Source organism: Megachile rotundata, chromosome 6, assembly GCF_050947335.1.
Source record: "Megachile rotundata isolate GNS110a chromosome 6, iyMegRotu1, whole genome shotgun sequence".
NCBI lineage: Eukaryota > Metazoa > Arthropoda > Insecta > Hymenoptera > Megachilidae > Megachile > Megachile rotundata.
In genome coordinates this window covers 14,188,550-14,208,744 of record NC_134988.1, presented here as the reverse complement: position 1 = coordinate 14,208,744, position 20,195 = coordinate 14,188,550, and the positions used below count along the sequence as shown (strand labels likewise).

General features: G+C 35.1%; 1 long non-coding RNA gene across 2 annotated transcripts in view; it reads left to right on the top strand.

The window, feature by feature from the left end:
- The first annotated feature begins 2,141 nt into the window (after nt 1–2,141).
- LOC143264574 (uncharacterized) overlaps nt 2,142–20,195 on the top strand; it is a 242,815-nt gene continuing 224,761 nt past the window's right edge. For both annotated transcript variants that reach the window (XR_013038333.1, XR_013038332.1), the window contains exons 1-2: nt 2,142–4,597; nt 8,372–8,443. This is a non-coding gene — a long non-coding RNA (uncharacterized LOC143264574). The remainder of the gene's footprint in view (nt 4,598–8,371; nt 8,444–20,195) is intronic.

Sequence of the window (20,195 nt, the reverse complement as noted above, 5' to 3'; positions counted from 1 at the left end):
GATTCAGTTCAATCATATTTCGAAGGCGAACAACAATACGAGGAATATAGTTGTAAATGGGTGAATTCGAGCCGGTTTCGCGTAATAAATACCCGATAAAAATGATTGCGCACGGGCAAGGATTTGTCTAGCACAGCGTTTATTGATCGAGACACAATGACCCATAATAGTGACAAATACTCACAAGACTGTTCCAAGAAACCGACTCGTGTTCCCTTTAAATTTTTACTGCTACATTAACTGGTTACGTAGACGACTTTGGTATTTCCGAGTATTCCATATTTTAACGTTTGATTAATTACAAATTAAACTACTTAAAAGCACATGTTTTAACTTTGGTATTATGGAGTAATTAATTGCTTGTTTTATAGAGTTAACAGTTGTAAAGTGAACAGATAGATTAGTATATAATTGCAGATTGTACATTGTGTTTGATAAAAAAGTAAGGACGTTCGGAGAACAGATTGTCTGACTACTGCCTGACTCATACTACTGAAAAAAGTTCTTTATGAATCATCTCTTGCAATTATCTGATTTTTTTCCGTAAATTCTGCTGACTTACATTTTCATTATAAATTATACTTATACCTAATAATTATAATTATAGTTATTCTTGCACCTACATGAAAACCATACGAAAATTTCAGTAACTTTTATTTAACTTCACTCAACTTTGCACGTCTCTTTACACGTCTCATAAATCTTGAAATAAGTCAAAATAATTAAATAAAAAGTGTATAATAAAATTGCCATTGTATTTAGAATATACAACATTAATATATAATAACATAATAAATTGAATCCCAAATCATTAAAAGTTACAAAGGGTTTTCGATCGGTGTTAAAAGGTGCAACACAGTAAGTGAAACGATTAAAATTGACGAAGAAGAGAAGAGAGATATTTGGATGGTATTCGGTGGTTAAACCCTATAGTAGTGAGAAATAATCATAGACGAAGTACTTGAGGAAATATCGGCGAGGGGGTTGCTGAAGATCGGCCGTTCGAAGAATTGGAAGAAGAGGCGAGAATGTCCTAGGGAGGAGGCAGGAGATAGGGATGATCGAATGAAAGGAGAGAGGGATGAAGATGGTCGCAAGGAGGGCGAGGGATGTTTCTGTTAGCGATGGGATCAAACGTGATTTAAATGTACTCATAGTTTTATTCAATTTTTAATGACACTGTTACTCAAAACTTTATGTATCAATTACATGTAAAATTGCTGTTATAATTTTTTAATATTTATAATAATTTTTACAATTTATAACTTATAACTTTTTATATAATTATACTGTGGTTTTTAATTTTTTTTACATGTATTAACTTTATAACTTACTGTCTAAGGTTGTGAACTTAGTGCTTATTAGGATTTCAAGTCACCTGAATTTAAGGCTAAGTCATCCAAGATTTTACTTTGCAAGCTTTCTTTGATTTATCTGCAAATTTTCTCAAGAATCATTTCAGAGATAGATCAACGTCTGAAAATATGAAGATGAAAGGTAATGTATATGTGACTTCCATCACTGCCATCTTTTCATATTTGTACTCGTTTCATAGAACCTACTCATTCCATAAAAAATGTTCATAAATACATGAATCATTATTTTAGTCAATCAAAAACCGCTTCAATCAGCTTAAAAATATTAAAAAATAACAAAATTGTAAAATGGCAAGACTAGAATTTCTACATTAAAATATAGTAAATTTCCCAATGCAAATTTTGCATAAACCTCCGCTAAAAATAACTTAATTACAAAAAATTTCTCTCACGTTTCAAGTACATCGAATTATTTTTAAAATCAATTTCACCTGCATCGCGAAAAGTTGCCTTCAAGGATAAAAGTAAAGCAGTTCAGATTTACAGGTAATTACTAATTTGAGGACTGTGAACTTCGCAAATTAGAACAAGGATCGGGCCCATCGCTATTCCGCGCGAGAGGAAAGGGCAAAGAGGAAGGAAGGGAAACACGAAGCGCGAGGACGAGGGCGAGAGGTTGGTTGAAGTAGAAATTGCACGCGCAAGCGCCATTTTGCAAACATGGCCAGCCATCTTGCGATGCGTACCGCTCGACCGTGGCGGGGTAGGGGCAGGAATATAACCGTTCTTGGTATCGAACTGCGCTTCAGTACCTACGGAGACAGAGACAGGCATAGAACGTCCTTCGACACCTCTGCGATCGCTTCGTGTTCTTCGTTCTCTTCTTTTTTTTTCCTCTCTTCAATCTCTTCTTCGTTTCTCTCTGCTCGTCTCCGCCAACTTTCTCTCTCTCTCTGTCTCACGCTTCTTTTTTCCACGATCAATTATGCGGTCACGTGAGTCGGTGCGCGAACGGAACGATAAATCGCGAACAACGACAAGTACCAGCGCGTTCGATGTCTTTCGAGGCTTCTCAAAATCGTTTCCTGTCTCTCTGCTCCTCTCTCGGTCGCTCTCCTTTTCTCTCTCGCTCGTCTTCCACGGCTCTCTAATTAAGCTAACGCGAGTATCGCGTTAATTAGAAGTTGTCAGTCTGGCCCTGGTGAAATTGAAGGGCTCCAGACGGGGTCCATCGTGATCCGGAAGTTTCGAAATCGCCCGGTGCTCTCTGATCAAAGTCTCTCCAGACGTTATTCGAGCCGAGAAACGTCTCCTGCTGTGGTGATCTTCGAGTACTGCAAAGTTCTGTTCGATCGGACTCGATTTCCAGGAATTTCACGGTGCAATTGTGACTGACCGTTAGGATCGTTACAAAGCGTGCGCTAAAAACCGGGTCATGCGCTTCTCGTGAAAAATCGATACGATTCTTGGTCTGACCACTGGTTGACTCGTTCCACTTGAAACTGTCGACGCCAGTCATTTATCAGTGGTGAACTCGACGAATTTCGCGGCACCGTGTCACCGACAGAAATTAAGCGGAACGGAGACCGTATTCCGAAACAAATTTAGCTTAAATTTTTACCAAAATTCAACATTTTACATTACGTAAGCGCTTCGGTCAACTTTCGATTCTTAAATTATTTCACGGTAATAGTTTTGAATTTCGTTTCAAATTTGAGTTAGTGGAGCTTAGTCGAATTAAATTGTTACAGCTTATTGATCAGTTAATAAGGTAGACTCGCGTGGTTAAGGGAGATGTATCGGTAAACGGTTTTTGGGTTACTGATAGAGCCGTACGAAATCAGGGGTATCAGTTTGATTGAGAATTTCTAGGGTGACACGGTTCGGGTTAGGCAACGTACTCTACCTGTTGCACGCTGCTTTCATAGGAAATTACCTTACCGACATATTGAACATTGTCGTTTCTGTCTATGGACGGTAACCCTGTGTAGAAACGTTTCATCGTGGGATTACCACGTTCATTCGACCCCATTTTTGCATTTTTTCCCGTCGTTATCGGTCTCGCGTGCACGATAAAATTATTACCTTCATACGAGGATATACTTACCTAATCTGCCACGATTTATTGCGATACTCCCTGTGTTCGTCATATTGTTTTAAATTTTAGTCACGACTCAACAAGTGCGGATGTATTTTTATTTGTACGAAGAACGCTTCTACGAGGAACGCTTTTTATTTCCACGCAGGCACACATTTCTTTTATAAACAAAATTTTACTGAAATTTGTAATTGTTTTAGGATGTTGTCTTTAATACACAATTTTTTTTTACTAAACTTTTTTGTATTATATAAAATTGTTCTGTCTTTGTAATTTCTTTTGTGATACATAAAATGTACTGTTTTTTGTCATTCAATTTTGAGGAATATAATTTTGAATATAGAAACGAAATTTTTTTATGGTCACTGAATAAGAAAATTCTAAAGACTACAACAAAATGAATAAATTCTAAATTTCTTCAATTCATTAATTTTTTTTATTAGTTTTAAAATTGTAGTTGAGGTTGTCTTGCAATTTATTTCTTCAGAATTAAATAGAGTGTGTGAAAACATTTCCATAATTATGTTAAGTATTGAATTTAAAAAAATGATAGAATGCATCATTTTAGTTATTCTCCTCCAAAAATATATACTTGTTGCACAAGAAAAGTTATCAAAAATTATATCCACTCTAAAAGAAACAAATCATGAATTTCTTTGAATACAATTTCATGTTAAAAGGACTACAATTTGAAATTAACGAGAAACGTTTAAAGCGCAAATTAATGGGATTCTCCCCGAAGCGCAAGTAGAAGATAAACAATTTCCCAACATCTTTGAATTCGTTTTTCAATTAATCTCGCCGAAGAAGGAACGTCGTCACTCCATTTCACTCGTTCCATCCTGATAAACGCGCGTCGTGTCTAGGAAATTAATTCTGCTTCGTAGAAGGTTACTAAGTGTCTACCTGTTGCACCGCGCTACCAGACGAGACGAAACGGTCTCGATCGTTTTTGGAGAATCGCAGAGGAGAAGGAAAGACAAACAGAGAGCGAGAGAAATAGAAAGAAATAGGCGGAGAGAGAAGGAGAGATAGCACGAAGAAGAAAGCACTTGGCGAATGAAAAATTTTACGCGTCTACGCGTTGGAAGAAACCTGCTGGTATGTCGCTGGCTTCACAACTTGTTGCTGGTCACCCCGAGATCTCTCGACTTCTCCATTTCCGGTGTCAACTCTTGCACAGGTAAGAGTTCAACCCTGAAACGAGAAAAATATTCCCATATGCTCGGTTGCGACGCTGCACAATTTGTCCTCGACGTATACTGCTCTCAACCTTGTACTTCAATTTTCAAATCTTTTTTCATTCATTTTTTACTTAGGTCTAATATATTAAATTGTTTTAGAGGCTGTTTTATTTAATTTGAGGGTTGAAGGGTTGATATTCTTTGTATTTGCTGCAACAATTATCGAGTACAAGTTTGAAAATCATTACAATTTTTAAATGTTAGAACACATTATAAATTATAAAATATATAGTCATCTACATAACAATCTAAATATAAAAATATGAGCTGAACAAGAAGTCAGTGACACAAATAAAAAATGTCATAATTATTCTCTATTTTGTGAGAAATATTGAAGACAAGTATTAGACACATATCTACATAACCTTCTAAATATAAAAATATGAGCTGAACAAGAAGTCAGTGACACAAATAAAAAATGTCATAATTATTCTCTATTTTGTGAGAAATATTGAAGACAAGTATTAGACACACAGTCAACTTGATATTATTTCTAACTTTATTTTAAAACAAAATTTATTATAATAATGAAGTTACATTCTGTACTTTTATTTTTTAGAGTACAGTTATTGCAGAGTATTTTATATTGATTTTGTCGTAAAGCTTGAGTCGATATTTAAAGGTAAATTGTGGTTCGTAAATCACACCGGTACGATTTACGAAAGTTAGGTTATGTACACGCAGTACATCATGCAGAGTATTATAACCTATGTGTAACTTGAATTAGTCGAGAGTATTAGATAACAGCAATTACTCAAACGATTATTTGAATAATATATTATCTTATTTGGCACAGATTCTGTTTAGAATTACTCGAAATATGTCTGCAAATCTTTATGAGTATCTAGGGTGGTTTTAATTGTACTTCATTTTATTATGACTGCTGTAAGTGAATTTCATATATGAATAGTGTTGTTGGTTCATTGTACATAAATACAAAATTACCAATATTTTTAAATAATAAAATATTATGGCTCATGAAGAAAATTATAATGGATTATGAACAAAAGTATATATCTCATAAATTAGAAGTATGATAATATTTTCGTAATTATGTAATAAATTGTCAATTAAGCAACCAATATTACAGCACCCTTATAATAACTTCTATAATGCCATTAAATATTAAAAATTATTATAAATAATACAATTTGAAGTTTAACCAGTAAACCATTTCGATCTAAGAAGCTTAATGAACTCCCAAGTAAATCCCATAAATATAGATTCACTTTAGAGTATTATATAAGTACTTGAACCATCACTATTCGTATTTTAAATAGCTTTTGAAGTCTTTTATTACGATACTTCCGCAACTCATTGAACATTTTCATCAAACATATTTCAATTACAAGGAAAGCCATCGTAAATCCCGTCAGTTCGTTTTACTTCTGCTCCTTTATTCGCTTTCTCTTCTTAATATTAATTCCTTTTTAATTACAAACACAGTGGAATCTTGTCTGAGGTGGTTCATCGTGAAAGTCGACTGTGCTATCGTTTCAATCCCATCGAACCTACTTCATCCTTCGAAGCTCATCTCGTTTACCAAGAATATTTTGTTCCCTTTCCGAGCTCTTCTCAATTCTACAGATCTTTCCACGATTATCGATTTCCTTAGCCGATCTTTGCTGAAGAAACATACATTTCTGGCTTCTTTACGTCGCTACAATTCAAATAGGAATTTCAGGCAGCAAATATGTATATATTAGGTATATGTGGGTTTATGGAGATTCACGTCACTTGTTTGATAGTTTACTTTTTTGTGGTTTTATAGTTTGTGAAGGGTAGGTGATTTCTAGGTTCCTAGGTGCTGGGGTTTCTAGATTTCTCCAACTCTCCAAATTTCCAATTCACCAAATTCCCAACTCCTCAAATTTCCAATCTCTCAAGTTCCCAACTCTCCAAATTTCCAATCTCTCAAGTTCCCAACTCACCAAGTTCCCAACTCTCCAAGTTCCCAACTCCCCAAATTTCCAATCTCTCAAGTTCCCAACTCCCCAAATTTCCAATCTCTCAAGTTCCCAACTCTCCAAGTTCCCAACTCCCCAAATTTCCAATCTCTCAAGTTCCCAACTCTCCAAGTTCCCAACTCTCCAAGTTCCCAACTCTCCAAGTTCCCAACTCCCCAAATTCCCAATCTCTCAAGTTTCCAACTCTCCAAGTTCCCAACTCCCCAAATTCCCAATCTCTCAAGTTCCCAACTCTCCAAGTTCCCAACTCCCCAAATTCCCAATCTCTCAAGTTCCCAACTCTCCAAGTTCCCAACTCCCCAAATTCCCAATCTCTCAAGTTCCCAACTCTCCAAGTTCCCAACTCTCCAAATTCCCAACTCCTCAAATTTCCAATCTCTCAAGTTCCCAACTCTTCAAATTCCCAACTCCTCAAATTTCCAATCTCTCAAGTTCCCAACTCTCCAAATTCCCAACTCCTCAAATTTCCAATCTCTCAAGTTCCCATCTCCCCAAAATTTCCATCCCCCCAAATTTCCATCCCACCAAATTTCCATCTCCTCAAATTCCCAACCTCCCAAATTCCCAACCTCCCAAATACCCAAACCCCCAAATCCCAACCCCCAAAATTCCTCATATCCCCAACAAAAAAATTACAAGAACACCCTCTTTACGCATTCGACGCAGGCTTGCTCGAAGATAGGATACGTCAGAGTGACAGTGAAAAAAAAAAAGAGAAATTCGAAATATCCGTCTCGCTGAGTTATGCGCGGACAGCGCAGAGACTCACCTGTTGCGCGTTAATTCGACGTCGACGTCGGAGGGGCGCGAGGGTGAATAAAAAAAGGGAAAAAAGGAGATCGCGCCGCTTCTTTCGTGCAACATTTAAACAATTCTCTTCGACGCGCCATACACGACCTGTTGCGTCGTTAATTTAATGAAAAATTCAGCCGAGTGCCAGCAGCCTGGCTGTCGCGCCGCCCTGGAATTTCATGACAGACACGCGGAGGACGTGTTCAGGAATGTCTCTCAGGCGGACCTTGTTCTCGACGAGAGCCTCTGAGGCACGTTGAAAGACGGACTTATTTCTCCAAATGAAGTTTAGAAGCTTGGGAACCTATATACGGGGTTTTGAAATCGTTTCAAACAATTCGAGAATCAGTTGGGTAGAAAATTTTTATGATGAAAGTTGAGGAGGATGTTTTTAGTTAGGGTACTTTTTTAGGAATCTGTGTTTCTTTGGGTGAAATCAAATTTATTTAAAATGAATGGTGAAACTGCTTCAAATAATTCGCTAATCACTTTGTTTGGTTAAAAACAATTTTTGTAACAGAATTTAAGGATGATGTTCTCAGTTAGAATACTCTTTTATGAATGTGTGTTTCTTTAGATAAAATCAAATTTATGTGAAATGACTGGTGTTGTTGAATTTGTGAAGCATGACATTTTGTGGCAGAAAGTATATAAGAAAAGATGGCGTCTGAAATTGTACCTAGATATCAAAGTCAGTTTTGAGACAAGCTAGAAATGTTGTCCATTATTATCAACATATCCATTACTATCTTTTATGAAGATTTTATGAAGAACTCCTAGTATTACATTTCTGAAAGCATTATTGAAAATTTGAATAAGTCTAGTGTTTACTGAAATTATATTTCTTTATATGATTTTTGAGGTTATGTCAACCTGATAGAGTATTGACAACCATTATAAATTTTATTATAAAATTTTAATGTTTATTAACATTTTTTTTATGTATGATTACAGATGTTAATTTCATGGAGTTTTTAATGGCGTCTTCAAAATGTCCTGCAAGAAAAAATCTTCATAGTTGCTGTGGTAAGTGAAAATATTTATAAATTCATAACAACTTTACTTTACAATTTTATTCAATTGAATTATGATTTTTTCAATTTAATTTTTGTGAACGTAAATTGTTTGTGCGATAACTATGTATTGCCTCGCATGAACGCATTTCACGTCCCAGAAAGAATAATTTATCTCTCATCGAAACAGGAATGTTTATACCTTGAAGTACAATGACATTTTATAGCATCGATATCAGAAACTGTTTATCAATAAATTCTTTAGCGTTCCAACGGAAAAAGCTCGACTATAAATTTTATAAATTTATAACCTTTACGAAAGCTCCAATTTATTGCAAAAATTTATGTTAGTCAGTATTTTATGAAATGAAGAATTAATCGTTCGGTAATTAAAAATGAGCCTTGATGTGTTATAATAAATTTTTATTGCACAAATAGTCTTTAAAAAATTCCCAAATCTGAAAGAAAATAATAATTTAAAAATTAACGAATGCAAAGACCATAGTCCATATCTGAAAACGTAATTTGCAAAAGTATCACTTTTCGAAACCGCAAAAATGAACGACATAAAAATACCGCAATTAGAAAAGCAATCAGCAGAGTAGATTGTGCTTACCGTTCGTGACACGGTTCTTCTCGCGCATCAATCAAAATCAAACAATATCAAACATCAATAAAAGACACCCAATATCGACGTTTTCTAAAATTTATGAATCGAAACACGATATTCTAAAAGCAATTTTTACCGGAACATTCTGCCGGACAATTCGAACAACGATATCAAAACGATCAAATTTTGCTCTCTGTCTCTGCATTTTTTTTGCTCATGGAAGAGGGAACAAAACTGTATCGACCCTGTTAGGAGAGGTTCGAACCAATTTGAAGCTGGCTCGTTTTTATCCGGGGACAAGTCGGTAGGCAGTGCAGCCAACCACCGCAGGAATTTAATTTAACGAGCAATTTTTCCATCGACCTCAGCATCGAGCAGAATAAAGTTTCGGGAAGAAAAGGCTTGTCAGGGGCATCCCTGTTTGATATCGATCCTCTGACGGATTTCGTTGGGGTTCTCCTAACTCTTTTACATTCATTTACATTCAAAAATTTATTTTACGTAATTTTTACAAATATTCCACTTCAATTTTTTTAGAGTTGCTATATAAAGTTGTTTGGAGGGAGAAATTCGTAGATGTTCATTTGGCTATGAATTACTACATACTACATTACATTCATGAAAAATAAGGAGTGACATACATTGTATATTTGTAAGAAAAGAAGGAAGAATTATATTTATAAAAAAAATTGAAGATACGGTAGCATATATTATATGTAACAAGAATGACATACGTTATATTTATAAAAAAAATTAAAGAAGCATGTACATTAGATGTTACATATAATACATATGGTATATATGTTACATATAATACATATATCACATGTGTTACATATAATAGATATGTCACATGTGTTACATATTATACATATGTCACATGTGTTATATATAATAGATATGTCACATGTGTTACATATTATACATATGTCACATGTGTTACATATAATAGATATGTCACATGTATTACATATAATACATATGTCACATGTGTCACATATAATTCACATATTATATGTGTCACATATAATACATATGTTACATATATCACATACAATACATATGTTACATATGTCACATACAGTGCATATGTTACATATGTTACACATATTATATGCAACATAGAATGTACATTAAAAGTGACACTTACTTCAGTATAAATAATAGCACAGTGTTCTAATAACATGATAGAGGAAAATCTTGAAGAATTTTCTCGAGTATTTCCTCTCGAAGCGTGCAATTTTTCAAAGCGTGGGTTATCTCGTTCATAATTAGGTTATCTGTAAGAAAGCTAAATAGAAAACAGTGTCGAGCGCAGAACAAGCTAATGATACGTTGTTATCGAGTACATTAGAAGCGCGATTTAGCCAGAAATGCTTTTCTCGCGTCTAGAGGTGGCAAACGGAGGGACGATAAAGCGGTATTTACGAGGTCCATGATACCGGGCTTCATTTTGACTACATCGTATACCAGAAAACGATTAAGAATGCACGTTAGCCGGTCGTCGTTCGGTCGCTTAATGGTGGCTATCGTGGAATTCATTAGGCGATTGTCTAATTAAGTTAATCGATTCGGGCTCGTCTTGCCCTCGTAAATGTCTGCGCTCGCCGCGGCGCCATCGCGACGCTCGTCGCGTTTTCAACGCCGAAATTGTTACTTTACCTCGGGCTAATGGCGATAGGAGTTAAGTCTGAGATTATTTGATGGAGGGTAAAAAGGGATTAGGATGTTTACTCGCTTTATTAACCCTTCTCGTTGTAATATGTTTTGGACGACCGAATAATAAAACGATGTCACGTTTTCATAAATATACGGAAAAATCGACGTATAATTCACAATTATTTAACCGAATCATGGTAGTAGAACATCCATTCTGATAATCATTAATTGTATAATATAAATCATATATATATCATTGGCATCGTTATTCAATGTTGCACATTATCGACAAACACTCAAACGACCGATCCAAACATTTCATCATCAATTACGTGAAATGATCCGTTTCGAAAGCGGCCATAAATTCGCGCGATATTAGGTGACCGTACAATTCGAATTTAAGCGATCTCTAATTATATGCCACGTTTAATCGAAGGACACTCATAATCTGATACTATTTCTTTCTTGAAATTCTTACATGTTCTTACGTCCCCCTTTCATGATACTTATAGACGTATAGTACTTATAATACTAGACGGCTATATAGCTAGAGAATTGCACCAAATAACAAGAAAGTGCCAAAGACGTTAACGTGCAATCTTATAAACCAATATCAAAATCTACGTTCACATACATTGATCTAACCTTCCATTCACAAACCTATAACTTCAACTGAAATTTCTCTATACAGTCCCAACTGTATACCTAGATCAGAAATAAAAGTAAATTGCAATATTGTATCACCCGCGCAACATTTCTAGCGACCACGGTAAAGTGGAAAGCAACGTTTGGCCTTTCCGGACGAAAAATATTCTTCTGCAGTCGATCCTTCATCACTTACCGGGCAAAAATCTCAGCAAGATCAAAAAGAAGCCTCGGCTGAAAGCCTTTTATCCGCGAACGGTCGCATTTCACTATTTGTCTGGGAAAGAATCGTGGTAAAAGATCCGCCACAAATTTATCAGAAGCATGGCTGATCCGCTCGTCTATCGATACGTTTTTCTACCGTTAATTCCACGCGTGCAAATGGAAACTGACGTTCGAGTTGCTGGAGGATTATTCTCGCGACGAAATATCGCGCAGCTGCACGCTTGGTTGTAAGCCGATTGGTAGTTTCGAACGCAACAACGAGAAAAGTAAGAAATAAAACTAAAATGTGGTAATAAAAATTGAAGTCTACTTTCATTTTTACTGATTTAGTGGTTCTGTGGTGACTTGGCACGTTTTTATTGCTTGAAGGAATTCTCTAGGTATATTGCCGTTTGCAAGATTAGGTTCGTGAATTTTGTATGTTATTATTTTCTCAATTTCTCAATTTCCCAATTTCTCAATTTCTCAATTTCTCAATTTTCTAATTTTCCAATCTCTCACTTTCCTACTTTCCCAATTTTCCACGTTCCCAATTTCCCACTTTTCCAATTTCTCAATTTCTCAATTTCTCAATTTCTCAATTTCTCAATTTTCTAATTTTTCAATTTCTCACTTTCCCAGTTTCCCAATTTTCTACGTTCCCAATTTCCCACTTTCCAATTTCCCATTTTTCCAATTTCCCACTTTTTCAATTTTCCAGTTTCCCAATTTTCCACTTTTTCAATTTCCTAGTTTCCCAATTTCCCACTTTTCCAATTTCCCAGTTTCCCAATTTTCCACTTTTCCAATTTCCTAGTTTCTCAATTTCTCTATTTCCCACTTTTCCACTTTTCGACTTTTCCACTTTCTCACTTTCCTACCTTTCCAATTTCCCAGTTTTCCAGTTTCCCAATTTCCCAGTTTGCCAATTTCTCAGTTTCCAAATTTCCCAGCTTCCCAATGTTCGACTTTCTCAATTTCCTACTTCCTCAATTTTCCACTTTCCTACCTTCTCAATTTCCCAATTTAATAAATTTTCAATTTCCCAATTAATAATCCACAATTTCCCAAATTTCCATTTTCCCCAATTTCCAAATTACAAAATCTGAAATCTCAATATCGCAATAATGAGAGGATTCGCCAGCGTTATCTCTATAGATTAGAGACTAGATTGCTCTAACCTCACTGCAACACGCAAGGTGTACACCGTTGCCCGTGAGCTCCTCGGCGGTCACTTAATCTGCCCAACGCTGTCTAAGTCCGCTGTTATTGTTCGTAGAAACTGTTTCGGTAAACCTTGCAGTAATCATATCGTTGTTTGTTAACGTCCTTCCCTCAGGACTCGACATACAATGAAGGCTGTCGTGAAAACAAATCTAGCTTGTATTATTCAGTGTCCCTGTGATTCGCGAATAAACGTGTCGTGATTTTAGTTTGGACAGTCTTGTGTGCTCTTCATGATGAAATGCGAATCTTCTTCAGCGATTTAGTCGAAATCGTAAGTGTTATTTCTTGAAGCATTTCCTAATATTTAGTGTACTTTTCAAATTAAGAAAAGTTGATGGACGAAAGTTGTCAAATTTTAATTATTTTTTTATGAAGATACATGTGTGATGTTAGATTACATATCAAGATTATTAATTAAATATTTATTGAAAGTAACAATCATTGCAAACTTTAATTTTCTGATAATAAATAAGCAACGTTATAGTAAAAAATAATAATTTAAAAAATAAAAACACACCTGACAATCGACGCAAATAATTTTGTAGAAATTAACAGGAACGAGGCAACGTTCACAAACATTAATACATGACTGGTCATCGAAATAACGTTATCGACGTTCCACCGTTGTAATTATCATAATTGGCCCTCGCAATAATGATTTATCGAACGACATCCGTTACACCCGATATAATCTATGGCTAGCTATTATGTACAGCAATTTCCGTGTGCAACATATAAATAAACCCGTGGTATTCCCACGTGAAAAAGCACAACTCAGCCGCAGAGAGACAGAAAGAGAGAAATTGGTTGGATACGTTTCGTTCGCTTGTCGATTGATGCGTGGTTTCGTGAAACACGGCTAATTCTAACCCATGCAAATGGAAATTGACATTTGAACAGCTTCGCCCATTGTTTCAATCAATATTATCGTCGAGTGACTAATGTCGTCGATTCTTTGACATTTACGTTACCATTAGTCCAAACAATCCCTATAACCTTATATCTATGCATGCATCTTTTTCATTCAGTTAGACGCATCTAACAAATAAATAAATTAAATGTAACTTTCATAAATGAAAATAAATGGAGAGTTGTATTACATGGCTATTTTTAATCAAGTATGACTGACTTCAATTTCAAACTCTCTGATCAAAAAATTTGACAACAAACATAACCTACAAATTTGTCTACAAACATAACCTACAAAGTTGGCAATATAACTCCTAATCACATAATATACTTTGACAAAACTATACAGCAGTCTCTCCATTTGTTCAGAAAGATATGAAATAAAATAGTCAAACACAACTGACTTCTTATTCTAACCCCAATTGCAAAATCTCTGATAAAAAAATTGAAAGCAAACATAACCTACAAATTTGCCTAAAAACATAACCTACAAAGTTGGGGATATAACTCCTAATCACATAATATACTTTGACAAAACTACCCAGGAGCAATCTCTCCTTCTGTCCAGAAAGATATGAAATAAAATAGTCAAACACAACTGACTTCTTATTCTAACCCCAATTGCAAAATCTCTAATAAAAAAATTGGAAGCAAACATAACCTACAAATTTGCCTAAAAACATAACCCACAAAGTTGGCAATATAACTCGTAATCACATAATATACTTTGACAGAACTACCCAGGAGCAATTTCTCCTTTTGTCCAGAAAGATATGAAATAAAATAGTCAAATACAATTGACTTCTTATTCTAACCCCAATTGCAAAATCTCTGATAAAAAAATTGAAAGCAAACATAACCTACAAATTTGTCTACAAACATAACCTACAAAGTTGGCGATATAACTCCTAATCACATAATATACTTTGACAAAACTATCCAGCAATTTCTTCTTTTGTCCAACAAAAGGAAATAAAATAAAACCGTGTCGACCGCAACAAAAATTGCAATTCGACTTTAATCATTCTGAAAATAAAACAGAGGAGAAAGCAGCGACCGACCTGAATACTTGAACGATCCAGTGAAACATTCAACCGGGGTAAACAGTGAAATATAACGTGAGATAAGCGCGCAAAATAATGTCACGCTGATGCGACATCAAGCTGGCCGAGGGGATGGGGTAGATTGTAAGAGGGAGAAACTTTCTCGATGTTATGCACACCTGGCAGCGAATATGCGGTTTGAAAAAAAAGGAGAAAGACAAAAAAAGGGAAGAATACAAAAACAAAATATGACGATGATAGCGGTTGCGAGGCACAAAAGGCAGAATAGACGGTGAAAAGTTTTTCTCGAGCGATAGGAAAAGGAACGTTGGTATGTTGGCGGCAGAAAAGCGAGGAATTCAGGTCAATGGAAAGCTGCAAAGGGGAAAGTGGGACGTGTTTGCTCCCCTTTGAAGTTTCTCTGAGTTTTCTGATCTCCCCCTTTTTTCCCTTCTATCCACTTTCTTTAATATAATTGACTTTAAGCACCGCGTGAGTTCAACCGGAGTTACGAGTCATTAAAAAAACTTAACCCATGAAAATTTACCAGAAAATCTCTTTCATTTCTAATATACTATAAACTTCAAAATTAAAAAAATAATAAGAATAAGCTTCATAACTTAAAATATAAAAATTCGAAGTAAAACTCATCTGTAACCATCTGAAAGCTCATTATTATTTATCTTCGGAATAAAAAAAACCTCGACGGAAAGGTCGACTCGTTGAAAAGATCTGTGCCGCTTTTGAAGAAGCTCTCCAATTTATCCCGCATTAAAATTTGCATTACAACGAAAACGGTTCCATGAAAAGTCGAGCATTGGAGGCTTATCAATGGCGGACCGGTTCGCGGCAATAATCAAAAGCAACACGATCGAGGGGGTTTTCGACCGTCGTTGAATGCGAATCGGCCTTCATTCGATTCCTCGGTCGAGCGATCGTTCGCCGGCCGTTTTTCCTGAAAAGCTCGACGGACGATGGAGTAGCAGCAGGAGGAGGAGGATTTTCGAAAAGCAAAAGTGAATCGCGGTTCACCGATTCCGCACAATTCTAATCGACGTGTAGCATCGATAAATTCGTCCGCGTCACCGACTCTTCGTGGCCGAGCAACGATAAACCCCGACGGTCCGGCTCGGAACCCCATTGAAAATGGCTGCGCACAGAGTTCGCGCTTCTGCACGTTATTATCAGAGTTATGCGATGGCTACACGCTCGCTGACGATTTTCATTTCCTCCTTTTTATTACCACGTTAAAACGTTACCTTTTCTGTCGCCATTTACGCCTGATTACGATTCAAATCGATTCCACCGAAATTCGTCGCCCGTTTTCAATCAAATCGATCGACGCCATTTAGACGGTTTATTGGCTCGTGCAAACACCTATCACTAGGGATAATCAACTGTTCGTTTTGTGAAAGGATATTTATTCTATGTTTGTTTCGCGTTGTGTCGATTATCGGAGTTAAAATTGTGGGGAGGTTGGAGGACGTTTGGCGATTTGGTAGTGGGATCTTTTTATTGGGTTCTAAAGGGAGGGTTTACTAGGGGAGATAAATTCGAAGTCTTGCTGAGAAGAAGGATATTTGTCCTATATAGATATTTGTTGTGTATGTTTGTAGATGTGCGTCCTATATAGATATTTGTTGTTTCTGTGGATTATTAGTGTCTCAATCAAAATTCTGATCGGAGGGACATCTCTTGGATGATTTATACGCAACACGATTTTTTTATTGGCTCGTGAAAATGTGAACCATGTTCATCAATAAGAAAAGTAATCACTAAGGTCCTGCTGAGAGATATTCATTTTACAGAGATGTCTATCATATTTGTTTCAGTAATTACAAAAGTGATCTAACAACCACTACTATGCTACAATCTTCGAAACATCGATTTCGTTTAAACTTTGTACAATTATAGAGTACATCAATAATAATACTTTAACAAAGTCCTTACACGCAACTCTCAAGAATAAATAAACAATATACGTTCAAATTTTATTAAGACTACCTTACAGTCTAACAAAAAAGCATCACATTTATTCAACTTAAACTTCTTAAAAATAAAATTCCACAGTATGGAAATTAAATATTTATAAATTGAAAAGGAGAGGTATTGGGTTAAATTTTCGATGATTGATTTTGCAGTAGTATAGGTCAGTCTACGTAAATTTTATGAGCGTGTAAATCCAACTTATCAGACACGAAAACGTCAGATCGAAACGACGAACGATCGACTGTTCTACTATTTGACAGAGGGGAGCCGATCGATCTTTCGGCGTCGTCGCTTTGCAAGTGAGGAACATCCATAAAGAGAGAGAGGGAGAGGGGAAGAGAGAGAGTTGGAAAATAGCGATGAATGTCGAACGGAATGCTACCAGCTTCAAATATTCAGGTTCGGTTATGATTTACAACTGTTTGTCGATTGATCTTTATTCCTTTTTTTTTTTACTCTAAAAATTTTCAATTTTTTTTTTGAATTTTGGGAATTCTTGTGAATTGGCAAATTCTGAAATAAGCATATGTATGAATTTTAAATTGTATTTATAGGTGTTTTGGTTGTAAACAATTTTTCTTGAAAGATTGATGAAGTAAAAATTATTGTTGTTTTTTCACAATGAGTTTATGTTTAATTCATGACATGAATTTAGACAAAAATATGTAGAGCATGTTAAACTTTAAATTTTCAGATGCTTAAGTATGTAAACTTAAATACTTGAAAATTGGAAATCTGGAAAGTTGGAAAGTTTGGAAGATTCAGAAGTCAGAAAATTGAAGAAATAAAAAATTGAAAAATTAGGTAGATTGAAAATAGATAATTCAGAAGTTTGTAAGCTCGAAAATTGGAGAATTGAATAATTGAAAAATTAGGAAGATTGAAAATAGATAATTTGGAAATTTATAAGCTCGAAAATTATAAAGTAGAAAAGTTGGAAAATTAAAAAATTCAGAAGTCCCAAAATTCGATAACTAAAAAATTGAAAAATTACAAAGTCTGAAAATAGATAATTGGGAAATTTGTAAACCCGAAAAGTAGAAAACTAAAAAGTTGAAAAATCGAAAAATTAAAAATCCAAAAATGTCAAAATCTAAATAGAAACTTGTCTACCCCAAAATCAAAGTTTATCCTAACCTAAGAAATCTCCACATTCCCAAATCCCTAAACTGCCCATGACCTATTCTACAGGCATCTTACAAACTCACCCCTTTCCCTTATCACGCGATCAGAAGCGATCGTATTACGAACTCAATTCCCGTTCGAACAACATATAAAACGAAACATCCGTATCGCCAGGCAGTCGTAGGAAAAAATCTCCTTGCTCGGTGAGTCCACGATTTATTCTCATCCCGATTCGCAAGCTACAATCAACTATCGTTCGAATCCACGGTCCATCAGTTCTTCTCGGCGCAGCTTGAGCCCCGAATAAAAAATGTACTATCCGTCTGCATGGCCCCGTGTTTTTCCCCCTCGAACTTCTCCCCGGCCATATTCTAGAATTCCCGGTAATACCAGCTTCTCCTCCCTTCGTACTATCTCTCTCCGTCAAACTTATATTTCACTTCCAACTTTTTTCTTATCTCGTGTATTTGCTGGCTGCCAGCTATCTGCGAGCCAGCGCGTCGTCTTTCTATTCGTTTCATTTACCAGTCACACTTCATGACCCGATAAAGTTTCTTCATTCTTGGGACACACGTCTAGAATCGAACCCCCTCTTATAGGGGGTTGTCTCATTAAATATGGAGACGAAAGAACACGTCTAGGAATTAACACTTGGTACTTTACTACTTTTTATAATTTTAATAATATTGCAAATTTATATACTTTGTTTATGAAGCATACTTTGGGAAATTAAATACTACAATTAAGTTCCATCCATTTAATTTTATTATAATTTTGTCTGTATTTTATTGTAACATTTGTATAAATTCACTGAATGTAATATTTAAGGGTTAACATAAAATATTTGCCTTTGTAAATAATGCTGAGATATAAACTTTATTATAGACATTTGTATAAATTCACTGAATTTAACATTTAAGGGTTAACATAACATATTGACCTTTGTAAATAATGCTGAGATATAAACTTTATTATAGACATTTGTATAAATTCACTGAATTTAACATTTAAGGGTTAACATAAAATATTTGCCTTTGTAAATAATGCTGAGATATAAACTTTATTATAGACATTTGTATAAATTCACTGAATGTAACATTTAAGGGTTAACATAACATATTTACCTCTGTAAATAATGCTGAGATATAAACTTTATTATAAACATTTGTATAAATTCACTGAATTTAACATTTAAGGGTTAACATAACATATTTACCTCTGTAAATAATGTTGAGATATGAACTTTATTATAAACATTTGTATAAATTCACTGAATTTAACATTTAAGAATAAACATAACATATTTGTCTCTGCAAATAATGTTGAGATATAAACTTCATTATAAATGATGATCATAATAGTTTCTGTAGATGAGATAATTTATTTATAGCATAATTTGACCACGTTCAGAAATGAATGTACGTTTAACGTTGTTCAAACTGGTGTCTCGATTAAAGTGTAGCTATCCGTAATATCAACAGTTCTCAAACATCTTTGATGTCTGCTTTCACGTAAGTTATTATACCGTTTGCACAGACGAAGCTTATGCAATCAGAGCTATGGCACAAACTGGTTCTGAATCCGAATACTTGACTTTGTATTTGTATAGTTTTACGTCGGGAAATTCCTTGAAAATTATGCGGTCTATGAGGGTGCAAATAACGCGCACTCGTGTGCATGGCTAGTTAATTTCTCGATTCGAACATTTGGAAATGGGGAGCAAAACTTCAAAGCTTTCAAATTTCTTCATTTCAAGGTTTTAAGTTTTACAAGTTCTTAGGGTTCAAATTTTCAAGCTTTTAAATTTTCAAGATTTTTAATTTTTAAATAATGACATTTTTTAACTTTTAGGTTTTCAAGTTGCAAATTGGCAGATTTGTAAATTTGTCAATTTTTATATTTTCATGGTACAAAATTTCTATATTTGCAGGTTTCTAAATATTTAAGTGTATGTGTTCTCAAAATTTCTATATTTGCAAGTTTCTTAACTTCCAAAGTTTAATTTCCAACATTTTAAGTTTCCAATTTCTTAAATTTCCAAGTTCATACATTATTAAGTTTTCACTATGAAATTTTCAAATTTTCTCAAACAATCAAAATAAAAAAGTAAAATCTCTCAACGCCAAAATTGCAACCAATGATCTTTGAAATGCTAAAACACAGAAGGAAGAATGGTAAAACCACAGAATTGGTTCTAAATTCTCCCGGCACTTGCATGTGCATCAAAAGCCGTTCTTCGAACGCATTCACCCCCGTATTCGAGTGGCAGCCACGAAGACGGAGCACGCATCGTGCAAACACGTCCTCCGACTCCCCTAAAAAAGCAAGCACCGTAAACAAACGTTCAAAAGAAT